The sequence below is a fragment of the Chroicocephalus ridibundus genome, chromosome 1 (assembly GCF_963924245.1).
Source record: "Chroicocephalus ridibundus chromosome 1, bChrRid1.1, whole genome shotgun sequence".
Taxonomy (NCBI): Eukaryota; Metazoa; Chordata; class Aves; order Charadriiformes; family Laridae; genus Chroicocephalus; species Chroicocephalus ridibundus.
In genome coordinates, this window is record NC_086284.1 from 125,768,866 (window position 1) to 125,782,270 (window position 13,405).

A 13,405-nucleotide genomic window follows, 5' to 3' on the forward strand; every position below is an offset into this window, starting at 1 on the left:
TCCTGTTCCATTTGCATAACCCATTACTGAGTTTAGCATGTTACATTTATTGAGCTTTTCAGTTTCTAAGGACAGATGTGGCGCTTGACAGGCTTACAGATGATATATTGAGGTTTCTCCCGTAAGTAAACTATGTATGGTTGCAGTTAATAACACTAGTATTCAGTAAGGAGGAGAGCAGACATGATAGTGGTTTGGAAGGCAGCTGTGGTAACATCTGGGAACAGCTGATGGAAGCTTCCCTAGCAGCTCAAGTAACTACATGGATGCTAAATGTTTTTTCCCCATATTCTGCCCAACTTTGTTTATGATGTTTATATGTTCTTCACTAGAATGGGCACCCCCATCCCCCAGTATACGATTTACGTTCGAATCAATGAAAGCTTGCCTATGAAGCTGAGGAGAATGCTTTCAAGAGTTTGGAAATGCTTTACTTAAAATTGCATCAGTCAGTGTAATAAGAAAGCTTTTGGCCATTTGTCTCCTGCATCCACTAATGACACTATGTAAGGGAGCCTGTACTACCTTGTATTAAAATCCTCTGTCTTTCACATTAGGTCACAGACGTTATTTTACTAACCTAGAGCCATCTCTGAGCCATTAATGTATGTAGAAGCAGTTTCAGCTTGGCTGTTACCTGTTCTCAGAGAGTTTGAGCCGTTTTTTGTTTGTTTTTTTTTTCATAGACCTTCTCTACATGGAAATTTGAAGATTTATTTTTTTTTTCCCCACATAAGAATGGGTTTTGCCAGCTGTTAGCTTGATTGCTGAGACTAGAAAAGTAAAAAACAAATTAATTGACTGTCTTCCTTCCCCTCCGCCCCACACCAAAATGCTGTCTTTTTTTTTTGGGGGGGGGGGGGGGGGGGAGGGAACTCAGCTTCATTAAGGTTATGACAAGAGCTGGGAATGTAATTACACATTGATTATTTAATTATATATTTTTTTTTTTTCAGTAGCATCTTATCACAAGTATTTTTGGAAACCTTATCAGTCAGTCATCACACATGTACAAGCCGCATTAACTCATTCTATCATCACAGCAGAACGAGGACAGACATTCCTACGAGTTTCAGAGCAGCGGCAAGGCTGCCTGGGGTGCCAGCAGCACAGTCACGCGTCCCAGCCTACATGGTCAGAGCTACTTTACTGTTGGGCGCACAGTTTCCATTCAGAGTGCTATGTTGATGGGGAAGCACAGCAACTCTCTTCAAAATTCTAAACTTGCTGCGTTCTTCATGGTTTAAATTGGCCATTTAAGTTGGTCAGTGTCTAAGGAAGCCTGTGAAGATACTGGTGCTGCCCTGTGGTTAGAGCAGCAGTGGAGCTCATTTCCAAATACTCCTGTCTCCTTTGGTTGGCCTGAATGAAAGCTGGTTGGTGGTGCAAGCTAAACATGGACGGGAGACAGTGAAATGCCCTCCGGCATGGCCATGAAGAATTACCAGCGATCATAGTGATGTTCTCATTTGAGAAATCTCATCTAGAGTTTTTTCAAGAATGCATAATTTGAAGTCACGTTGTCATGTCCCTTGGCTATCCCACTTAATGTTTGGAAGATAGACATGAATGTCAATTAATTTTAAAGAGGCTTAGCCTTCGTGAGTCGTGAATGTGCCACTTCTCAGATTTAGCTTACCATGGTGGAGTCACCATCCCTGGAGGTATTTAAAAGATGGGTAGACATAGCACTTAGAGATATGGTTTAGTGATGGTTTTTGTCAGAGTTAGGTTAATGGTTGGACCAGATGATCTGAAAGGTCCCTTCTAACCTGGGCAATTCTATGATGATTGTAATTGGCTGATTTCAGTTACTGGTTAGAGGCTCCAGCAGGTGCTAGGGGCACCTGTTTCTGAGCACTGCAGGGTTTTCCTGCCAGTTGAATACAGACTGAGGGAATTGAGGAGTTTCTCTTCTATTTATTAAGTGACAATTTAGGTAAATTGGAGTAGTTCGCAAATGTGAACGGTGATTTGATTCTTGCTATAACCATCCATCCAACTTTTCTTGTGGGACTGAAGCAGTGCAAGATTCCAAGCTCTTCGTCATGTGTTTTGAACTTAGTATATCTGAGAAATTCAGGCTACCATGTACTTTGCACATTGCCCCCAAGTGGAGGAAGGATAGGGAGCTGAAAAGTCCTTCATATTGCTGGTTACAATCTGAAAAGTGTTATGCTACCCTATGCAATAATTCTAGCTCACAGGTTACTTGTTTGGTGCTTTTGGTTTCTTTCTATTCTCTTCCGGTTTACATTTTCCTACTTTTTTTTTTTTCTGACTACTAATTGCGGTATGTTTTTGAAACGGTGATATGGGGAGCTACTAATTAAAAGGAAAAAACTGAATTTTAATATGTGCCAAGTTTCACTTGCCAACAGCTTTGGCCACATGACCAATTTTGGGAGGGGAAAGAAGGAAGCAGCCCCTTCCCTCCATGAAGTCTTAATTATGATAAATGAGTTGCTGTATTATTAGGAACATACCCTAATGGCCATACAGCTAAATATTTACTTGAGAGTTTATTTCGTACAGCTTGCTTTCTTTTTAAGCTATAGATTTCTTCGTTGCATCCTCTATTCAACTGTTTGGTCTTCCTAAATTCATAATCTCGGTATCTGTGATGTTAAAGAAACCAGAGTGTGAGGTCAAAATTTCCATTACATAGCCAGAGAGGAATTTCAAGGAACAATGCCAAAATCACTTAAAAAAATAAATTTACAGGAAAGATGACTCATCAATCAACAATTGCAGTTCTAGAAAACAGAATTAGTTGTATATGTTCTGGGTACAGAGAGAGACAAAATGCACCCGGCCTGACAGGCAGGGGTAAATCAGGGTGATTGCTTGTTTGTTTGTTTCCAGAGATTTTTACCTTGACCTCTGCTTCTTTTTTCACCCTAAAAGGAGGACCCTAAATAGCCCACAGCTTCATGTTGCAGGAATCCTTGCCTTCTCAGAGCTACCACTGTCTAGCAAACAGAAAAAAGATTTTTCTGGCTTGTGGTGGCTTGCGCTAATTAGCCAAGCAACTGAAGGACAAGGGGAACAGTCTCTTCCTGTACTTAAACTTCTCTTGTAACAGTAAGAAATCTAACTGTGAGGCCACTCGAGAGACCAAAATACAGCATTTTGTAGTTGATGGAGGTGACAGACTTCTGCTTTAGTATGTGGTAACATGAGCATGAAAAAGACGTGATAAAGGGCAGTTTCCTTCCTTCTTAAATACTGAATAAACAGCATGCGGGAGTGAAGGCCCTTCTGAAAGGGCAGTCTGTTGAGCTATGGCAGTGTCTCTGGGGGAATGGGGCAGGCCTGCTGCTTGTGACATTTTGTGTCACGCCAGCCCTTCAGTGGGGAAGGCACATCTCTTTCTCCCTTGAGCTGCACGGTCTTTGTGCTGTGTTAACCTTACATGTTAAGAAAGTAATGAGTGCTGGGATTTTAGGGAGATGAATCTGCCACATCCCGTGTTGGGTTTTTTTTTTGGTTTTGTTGTGGTTTTTTTTTTTTTGTAACCCTGTTTGCTTTCTCATCTTAACAGGGGGAAGGGAAGGGAATGGTGTAACCACTCACTGTACCTCTCACAGGTGGTAGACTGGGCAGTTTGCGTGTCTGTATGTCTCTCCCGGGCACTGGACGTCATGGTTCTGTAAAGCTTTTGCTGCTCATGAGAAACCGCAGCAGAATAGCGTGCCGACTAAAGGTGACTTCTGACTGTATCGCTCTTTGGCTTAAAATTAATTTAGTCAATACTGTAATTATTTGTAAGTAGGAAGCATGCTCTTGTACCCTCCAAGTCTATATGTTGTTTTTATGCATTTCCCTTTGCTACCCATTCTTTCCTGGAATAATAGTGCAGCAACAGTGGGATATGAGCAACCTTACAGTACATAGTTTCTGAAAGTGGATGGGAACTGCAAGCAAACCCTGTCTGCTATATGCGTTTTACTGCATTTAAACTTGATGCTTCTCTGTATTAGAATTCTGAAGATGTTATAGCATATTTTGAGCTCACTTCACTTACTGAAGCAGATAACGTTTACAAGTGTGTGCAGGCAGTTCTTTCTAGACCCCGAGCCTGGCAAAGGCATGGGGACATTCTCTCTCCCAGCATTGATGAGGGAGAGTGCTACAGGTAGAGGGTTGCACTGCTCAGACTCAGTAATTGTGAAAATACTTGTGAGAAACAGCTGAGACTCTTCTGGGTAGGGAAACGGTCATTGAACTGTTCCCTGGTTCCCACCGTTGCTGTCAGAAGCGTCTACAGCAGGGCACTGTGGGGCTCAGTGAGGGCAGGTCTGTGCCATCTGCTGATGCTGGAGGCCCTTCTGCAGGGCAGGGTTCAGTGCATCTCAGCAAACGGCTCATTTTAGGTGAATGTGAATGGAGGCAGCAGTGATGTGGTTGAAGAGTCCTGTTGAGGGTTAAATGAGAGTGCTGAAGAAAGCAATGCATTCCTTCCTCCGATTCCCTTTTGCTTAGGTTTTGTCCCTTCACAGCTTGGATTTCTGCTTTTTTATGTAAGTGCTAGTGCCGAGAATTGGGTCATGGATGACGGATTTGAGTGATGGCCACAATACTTGCAGCTTTCAGAACACAATATGAGGCCCATCTCTTGACTTAGCCTCGCCCTCAAGGGTGATAAGGAAACAAAACCAAAACAGTTTCTCCCACTCTTCCTCAAGAAGTATTCCCTTTTATCCTTAGAGGTTGGAGAGCCTAGCAACTATCTGACTGTTTTATTTTCCTTAAGATGCTGTGATACCATGGTGATGAGTTATTAATAAAACTCCAGGCAGATGGAGAGAGCTTTTAACTGAGTAACTTCTTGGTTTGGGGTTTTTTTTTTTCTTTCCATGCATCAGAGAATAACCATATATGAACAAATGTCATGATTTGGTTTGTGGGGCAGAGTAGCTGAGCATTTAGCACAAAAATACAACTTAATCTGCAAATAAATCAGAGCAGACTTTTTGCTTAAATGTCAAAATACTACCATGTTTATGGAAGAGCAAATAATTGTAAAGCATTGCATGCATTATTTTAAATATATGAACATGATGGATTAGATATGAGATTTTTTCTGATTTGTTGCATTTCTGAAGGTATTATAAGTGCAGTAACAGAGTTTCCCATACAGCGCAGTGCTCTGCTTCAATAGTACTGACTCAAAATTCTGTAAATCTTTGTACTAATGTACAGTAATCTGTATAACAGTGACACTAATTCCCTCTTCTAATATGGATGTTGAATTAAAAAAATCTGTGAAAGTTAGCTTTAAAGCAGCTTTTGGGATTTATTAATTTGTAAATCCTACATCGGTCATCCACGCTAATCAGAATGCCTTTATAACACCAGAGCAAAGGAGTAGTCACGTTTAGGAAAAGCAGTGAAGCCTTAGGGGTTTTGCCTTTTTTTTTTTTTTTTTCTTTGTAAAAATGTGAATGGCATTAATTGCATAACACAAGCAGCAAGAAGTTGGTTACAAATGGTGTAAAATCGTTATGTTGTTCCTACCCAAATGATGCATAGTGACTCTCTTGTCCGATTGTAGCATACTGCAGTCAGTTTACAGTGTGCTTAAGCTGCTGTTAAAGGTTTGGGGTGATAATGTCTTACGTGGTAACATTACAAGCTTCCTGAAGCTCTCATTTATCGGCTGCTCAGTTGCTGGTGGAAAAAAAGCAGACATCTCCACAAATGTTGAAAGCTGGACAGACAATTTCTTTTTAATATTTCACTTATTAATTTCAGATGATTGTAGCTATTGAAAGAATAGGCCCTTAGAAGTCTCCCAATGCCTTGACTTCCAAAAAAAGTTTGTTTCCCGTTTCGTGGCGTTGAGCAGGAGTTGAACCACGCTCGAAAACCCCCGAGTAAACAGATAAGACAAACCATGACATGCATTTGTGATGTCTGACTGTAACACCCAGTGACACAGATAATGTTACGTCCCCTTACGCTTTACACATGTTGTGAGAGGGATTGTCTGTGGCTAATATTTTCTTTGAATAAAGTGCAGCCCTGGTTGGAAGTCTGTAGCTAATGTGTTGGGGGGGTTCCAGGTAATCAGCATGGGGACAGCATCTAGGTCATATTGGGCTCCTCAATCCCATTGAAATTTCATGGGATTAAATTTGTAACTCATGTAGGAAATTCTGAAAACATCATCCATGATACATAACCTTATTTTCTTCCTTTCCTCTTTACTCTCCAGTATGATAATCCACGTCCTTTAAATGGAACCCATTTTCTCTATAATCTGAAAATTGCCTTAAAAATACTCCAGAAAGATCAAAGCACACTGAAGAACTGAGAGCAAAATTTACATGACCTCTTAACTGAGGTATTTGTAAAATATAGGTGAAGTGCCGAGAACTGCTGTGACATTTTACTCCATATGAGGATGTAAGTGATTTTGTGAAGCATTCCAGCAGAGTGAAACAACCAACAGTCTTTCGTCTGTGTACGTGAGGTACTTTTACTTCCACCCCCCCCCACCCCCCCTGCCAAGAATGCTTCTTCCAAGTGGATTTTTTTTTGTCATTTTGGGTTGGTTTTTTGGTTTGGGTTTTTCTTTTTTTTTTTTTTAAATTTGTTTTTTTAGCAAACAAACAAAGAAGAAAAACAAGATGCTCCATCTGAAAAATGCACTATTATTCTCCAAAGTGGCCTTTTTAGTAGAAAGAGGTAGGAAAAGGGACATTCTTGATGAAGCAATGGTTAGGGAAGCTGGAGGAAGAAGTATGTATGTGCATGAAAATGTTTTGCTTTCCTTTGGAACAATGGTGCTTTTATGCTTTTGATGTTTCACCAACTCACAGGATAAAATGTTTCTGACTTAGTAAACTATCTCCCTTTGAAGAAACTTTACCTATAAGAAAACTTTTGGCTAGGTTTAACATCAGCTGTGGCCTTGCTGCGTTTGGGTATGGCTGCATTGTGGTAAAGAAATAGGAATGAGCTATTAAAAGGCGGCATTTTCTTGTCTCTGTTTTAGGTTGGAGTTCTTGTAGGTTGGGCTGGGCTCTGTCCCCCATGCATGGCCTTCTGCGGGTTTGTGTTGTGTTGTGACTCCGCTGTCCCCATTCTATTGTCGAGAACCACACTGGCATGTTATTTTATCATAGGAAAAGGGAAAACATTTCTCTCAGCAGCCATCTAAGTGTGCTTGTGTTTGTTTAGGAATATACAAGAGGGCTCTGTTTCTACTGATTATTGTTTTTATTTGTGCAGCGCTTAGGGCCTTCACTTCTGAGCCTTGATGCTAAACAAGGTGCTTTATACAAACAGCAGAAAGATTATTTCTTCTTTAGAGAGCCCGATTCCATAGTGCAGTGCAAAGATGTGCAGAAATACCTCCCCTAGTTTTGCATGCCTTTACCCAGACACTGGAAATGTAAGCGTGCTAGTGTTGCATGTCATGCTTGTGTGTTGCATTTGTGTAGACGTGCTACAGACTGATGCCCGATTCAGGGCTTTACAGTGCTGTGTTGGGCTGTGCAAATACCCTCAGAGAGAGGACAGTGGAGTACAAGAGATGACAGAAAGATGCAGATATGTGCAGTGGAATAGAAAGGAGCAGCAGGAGGTAAAACAAACTTGGGTTAGGGTTGTGGCAGTGGCGTTTCCTATAGATTTAGCATAGGATTTTTCTTCCCTTGAAGTGTAATGCCTTTAGGAGGAACCATAAACTTGGCAAACCAGGGAGTAAAGAATGATTTGAGGTCAGGCATCATACCCAAGAATCAAAGGACTGAGCTGAGCAGCGTGTGGCTGAGGAGTTCTTCCCATTACATGCTAATGATGTGAATTTCATGTACAGGTAGAGGCAGACACCCTCTGGAAAAACAGTTTGTGATAGGAGTTGGAATATTTTTTTTCCTACAACTCATTATTTCTCCAGTTTACGAGTTACTTCACCATATTTGGGATCCTGGACACTTATTGCCTGATAAGGAGAAGTTGTTACTATTTATAATTTGGGGTTTTATTGCTCAGACTGCTGTGATGTCTAAGTGCTTCTGTAAGAAGGAATATAACATGGAAGATAATACAAACTGTAAAACTAATGAGGGAATTGCAGTACAGATGGCATTGTGTGTCTGCTTTACAGACTGTATTTTACACTGTTGACTTTACATTTCTATTCAAGGAACCAGAAAACCATTGAATGTGTGGTAGGAAGTGGCTTACTAAAGGTGTCCTCTAGAACAGACTATAATGCTAACGAAGCTTCAGCACTAGTGCAAATGCACAAATCAACTTTTAAGGTAATCATGGAAGCAGTACATTCATTGGTTTGATGGAACATTAGGCAGCTTTCTTAAAGGTGTAGTATGAACTGTACTAGACTGATGTTAATTGCATGTAGGATAGGGTGGCTGTACATTTGTCTTCTAGCCATCTCCTCCGTCACTGACTGCGAAGTTTGTAAAAGCTGCATGATTCCTTCTCCTAGGGCTGTTGATTTCTTTTACAAAGAGCAGAAGCTGTACTACCTTCATCTCTTATGTTGTACTGGCCGACAGGGAATTCCAGATTCAAACCTTTCTTTAATTTTCGCCGATATGACATAAACGGACATTGCACATAAAAGAGCGAGCCATTGCATATGGCTCCTGGTACAAAGAGTATTACAGTAACAGAAATGCCCTGGTCATAAATTTATGTGAATGGTAACCATGTGTCTCTGAATGCCTCCTGTTTCTCATTCGAGTTAAATGTTACTCTATCAATACTTGCCAGATATCTTGCACTCTCGTGTCTCCACAATATTTTTAAGCCTTTTGATGCCTCGCAGTTTTTGAAGTAGTCATATTATTTTTAAGTTCCTTAAATTAGGTCATAACAAAAATATTTCTATTTATCTAATCCATTTCCCTGTGTTCAAACTGCTTGGTGTACTGGAGCATGTAATAAAGTAGAGAGATTTAAATGGCTTACTTGACTATGAGAAGAAAATGTTATGAAAATCGCAAGTTTCCTTTTAAAACTGAAGCCTTTTCAACAGACTGCAGTGTGATGGGAGTGGCTGTGAATGATTAAACTTCCTTGCAGGGGGTGAGATTTGTAGCATACAGAGCTAGTGAGTCACTATTTCCAATTTTTGACCAAAAAAAAAAAAAGAAAAGAAGGGAAAAAGAATTTCTATAGCTGGTGACTACTGTGCGTCTTGAGTGAAGTAAGTGTTGTGGTCTCATATCAGTTTTCGAGTTGCTTTTGTCGACTTAGGTTGGAATCATGAAACCATCCCGTTGTCAGTGCTCACAGAGAGAATACAGGGGTTGTGCAGGTTTTTTTATACAGGGGTTGTGCAGGTTTTTTTATACAGGGGTTGTGCAGGTTTTTTTAATCTCACAGATCGTCATCTCTTGTTCTTCTCACTTCCTCTTGGCCATAAACGCGAGTACAACTCCCCTAGTGCTTGTCACTGTCGTCTTGTACATGGTGAGCATCCTGCTCAAGTGTGTGAGAGCAAACGGTAGTTCCCTCATCACTTTTGCTCGAGGCTCTGGTCCCGCTGAGGGCAGACGATATTCACAGCTCAGAATCCAGTCAAAACTTTTGAGATGCTGTTTGGTCCTGGAGCGACTCTCCATTTAACGTCACCCATGCCCTGCCTGTCTAGCTAACAACTTTTCATCCCAGATACGTTCTTCTGAGTTATCTTTCAAGTTGGATTTACTCAAGTCAATGGGTAGATGGGAGCCTAGAGCTCCAAAGTAAAGATCTTGTTAGGAGGCAGTGAGCTGATGAAGCATTTTGTCTGGATCCTGCTTATTTCCAGAATAAGCAGTGCTTTCTCAAACAAAGCGTGACTATACTCAATATCTATTAAAAGCACCCACTAGGTTGGTTTGGTTTTTTTTTGTTTTTTTGTTTTTTGTTTTTTTTTTTTAAAAAAAGAGGTCTGCTGGAATCACGTAATCTTCTGAAATGTCTCAAAACTATTCAGATGCTGGCAGCCAGCATAAAGCCTTTGCCTGATCCTAATCTCCAGAATGCAACAGGCATCATTGCCTGGCTATTTTCAATCAGTTCTGTGTACTGCACATCTAAAACTAGAATAAAACTATCACAGCTCTGCTTTGATTTCCAACCTCAACTGCTGCAACAGCCCTGTCCTCCTATGTTTTTTTTTGCCCCCTTCAGATATTTATAACAAAATTAGGCACTTCAGCCTTAGGGTTTTTTTTAAGGTTGCAATATTCTTCTGCAGTAGAAGCCTGCCATTTTTTGTTGGTAGGCATTTGTCTTCTATCTTTCCTTTTACTTAAATAAGCAGCTGTTTCAATAGCATATTTATTCATATTCATAATTCCCATATACTACCTGTCAAGTTTTCAGAACAAACCTGAATGTGTTCTGGAAGATTTTTTTGGGATTTAATCGCAGAGTTGGTGATCTCCCATGGGCTATACAGCTCAGTATTGCTTTGTGGTCCTTTGTCACGTTCTTTATTTTTTTCTGCTTTGCTTTTCTCCTCCAAATTCCAAACTTTGCCAGTCTTTACTCCTATTTGTACTTTAATTACTTGGTGATGGGTTGTCACTCGTAGCTGTTGTCCTATGGTAGTTCTTACCCTCTAAGTTAGGAGCAAGCTGACTTCCCTGACACTGCTGGTGAATTACAGATTTTTTTTTTCTCTCTCTCTCCAAAAAAAAAAAAAAAAAAAAAGAAAAAAAAAAAAGGATTTAAATATGACTTATGGCCTCTACAACTTCCTTCTAGAGAACAAGCAAAGGTTACAATAGTTGAGCTGTCATTTGTGCCAGAAGCAGAATACCTAGTCCTTTAATTTTGTGTCATTTGCTCTGGCACGTAATAGGTGAAAGTACCTCTTTAGTATGTGGGTAGAAAGAGAAGAGGAGGAAAGTCTGTTGCAATTTTTTTTATTTTTAAGGAAAATCAGGAAAAAGTGCTTGAACACAGAGGAAAAATACAAGAGTCCATGAGCAAAACTTCCAGCTTACGTTAGACAGCTCAGTGGAACTGGGCACGAAAGCACAGAAAGTGTGAGTGAACGTACAGTGATTGAGAGATTTTGAGGCAAGCAGGGGAATTTTATGTGGTGATATAATGCATACTAATAATGCATATGAGATATATGTATATATATGATCACCTAAGGTACATTAAGTAAATTTTTAAAAAATTGAAGTCTACTATGCAGTTGTGTAAGACAGAATAGCATATGGTTGGAAGCTCCCTTCTCTAGGATCTTTCTTAACTCTCCCTGTCCTGCCCTCACACCATCAGTGGTTGGCAAGAACGGAGAGGGAGAGATAGAGCAGTGTCTTTGGTGGACAGGGTTTCCAAAAGCTGAATTTGGAGCAATACATGGAGGCAAAGTCAGTTGGCTTGTTCACATTATCCTTCTGCACTACCACTACCCTTGTGTTTCTCTAAAAAGATTTTTTTGTTGGATTTAGGTGAAGATTTGGTCTCATCTATTTTCTAATCCCTCTGCAAGCTTTTAATATAAGCCCACAATATCAAGACATTCTAGGATTGATGTTCTGTTTACCTGGTTCAGATTAGACTTCTTGCATCACTTAAATAGGTTTTTATGGTTTTCTTTCTATAACTGCGTTTGAGTGCTTTTAAAAAAATATATTTTTTTATTGGACGTAATATTTGAGGCAGTATATTGGCTAATTGTTTAAATGTGCATTTAGACAATTGCTAAAATGAACGCTATTTGTGTTATGTAATATTATAAACCACACATGCACTACAGTCTCTTCTCTAATTAAGAAACAATTAAAATTACAGAAAGTCCACTTCTTGACACCAAATTTTAATTACTTTATGCTTGAGTTGCAGCAAGCTATCAGGACATTCTAAACCCTTTTAAAGCTACTATGAATGCCTGCATAGGAGTTGCAAACATATATTCTTTCAGTCTAATTCATTATGGAATTAAACTGCAAGGACTGCTCCTAAATTCAGTTGCTGCGTTTCTAACATGACTGTGATGTGTAGTCCTCACAAGGTAGAAGATTACAGAAGTTCATTGGCACTTTTTCAGCCCCCGTAACAGAAAAGCATTGAATGTCTGTCTTATGTAATTGAATAGCTCTCTAAAATATTTAGGCTTGGAGTCTAAATTTGTCAGAAAGTAAGACTCACCAATATGCTTCATATTTGACCATGCATCACATCATCCACAGTATAAATTAGCTGTTTTTTGGTTCACTTCAGTTCAACAGTTTAATTAAATGGTAAAACACAAATAGCTACAGGCCCAAATAATTCTCTGTGGACTGCTGATGTTTTTTCCTTTTTAGATGATGGAAACTGCCTAGAGTGTTGAGACAATGAAAGAATGTAAGACTTCATGTACAAAAGTCACTGAAGAAATACTGGAGTGCACCCTCAGGCCGGTTATTTCATTCCCTCCCTTTCTTCCTCGCAGAACACATGTATCTCAGACCGTGGTCTGAGCATCTATTGAACTATTGCTTACATTCTCATATAGGTTTTTGCTCTTTTAAGATGCATAGGTTGGACAGGAGTTGTATTACACTGTCCAGTCGGGGATGAAATTGAGGTCACGGTTCAGCCTTCTACCACCTCTGTGACACTGCCCATTTGGGGTCATGATTCATCCTTCCATCAGTTCTGTCTTCCAGTAGCTCTGAGGATGTCTATGTAATCGCTTAGGGCATGGGCACGGTGTTTATTAACATGTTCGTGCATGTTGTTCATGCACAAAAGCCCGTGCAGAGCCACAGGCAGCCTGACCGATCAATTCTCCCTGGGCTTCCACGGCACAAATCACATCTGTATCATGTGGGGGTCTCCTGTCTACTTCTAATACTCTTTTCTTTTAAAATCTCTGACTGGATTTGATCTCTTCTCGGTCATGAGGGTAGGTAAATAGAGATTGGATTTACCTAAACTACAAGCACAGCAAAAATCAGTACTAGCTGACCACATTGTTTTGTTTTGTAGCGCAGATGGGATGCAAACTGCATTTTATACACAGGCATAATTTACCCAGATGCCAAGTTCCATATACTCAGTTCCTGCCCTTATTAAAGCACTTGGACGTGGTAAGACATTAATCAGGGGCTTCATATAAATATGTGTATTTCATGCCCTTGTTGGAGTTGACATCCATCCTGAATTTGTCAAACGTTTTACTGTTGCGTAAAGATTTGGTCTTGTACTTGAGCTGAAACTGGTTGTTTTGAGACGGGCTCCCAATTGCATGGCTTTCCATGGCACCAAACACATCAACTCACGTAGCCATGACGTAGTTGCTTGGAGAAGGACTGAGTGGACAGAACAAACAAGTGACTTTTGGACTGAAGTACAGAAGTTTTTAGGGTATTAATTTGACTTTAAAACATAATCCTGTTTTAATGCCTGGGTGTATATATAATTTTTACCC

General features: G+C 40.1%; 2 protein-coding genes across 6 annotated transcripts in view; one reads left to right on the forward strand and one right to left on the reverse strand.

Annotated features, from left to right (window-relative positions):
- Window positions 1–13,405, forward strand: part of CMSS1 (cms1 ribosomal small subunit homolog) — a 243,329-nt gene that overhangs the window by 136,564 nt on the left and 93,360 nt on the right. The gene's annotated exons all lie outside the window — the stretch shown is intronic.
- The window catches only part of FILIP1L (filamin A interacting protein 1 like), a 210,317-nt gene that overhangs the window by 134,689 nt on the left and 62,223 nt on the right, over window positions 1–13,405 (reverse strand). The gene's annotated exons all lie outside the window — the stretch shown is intronic.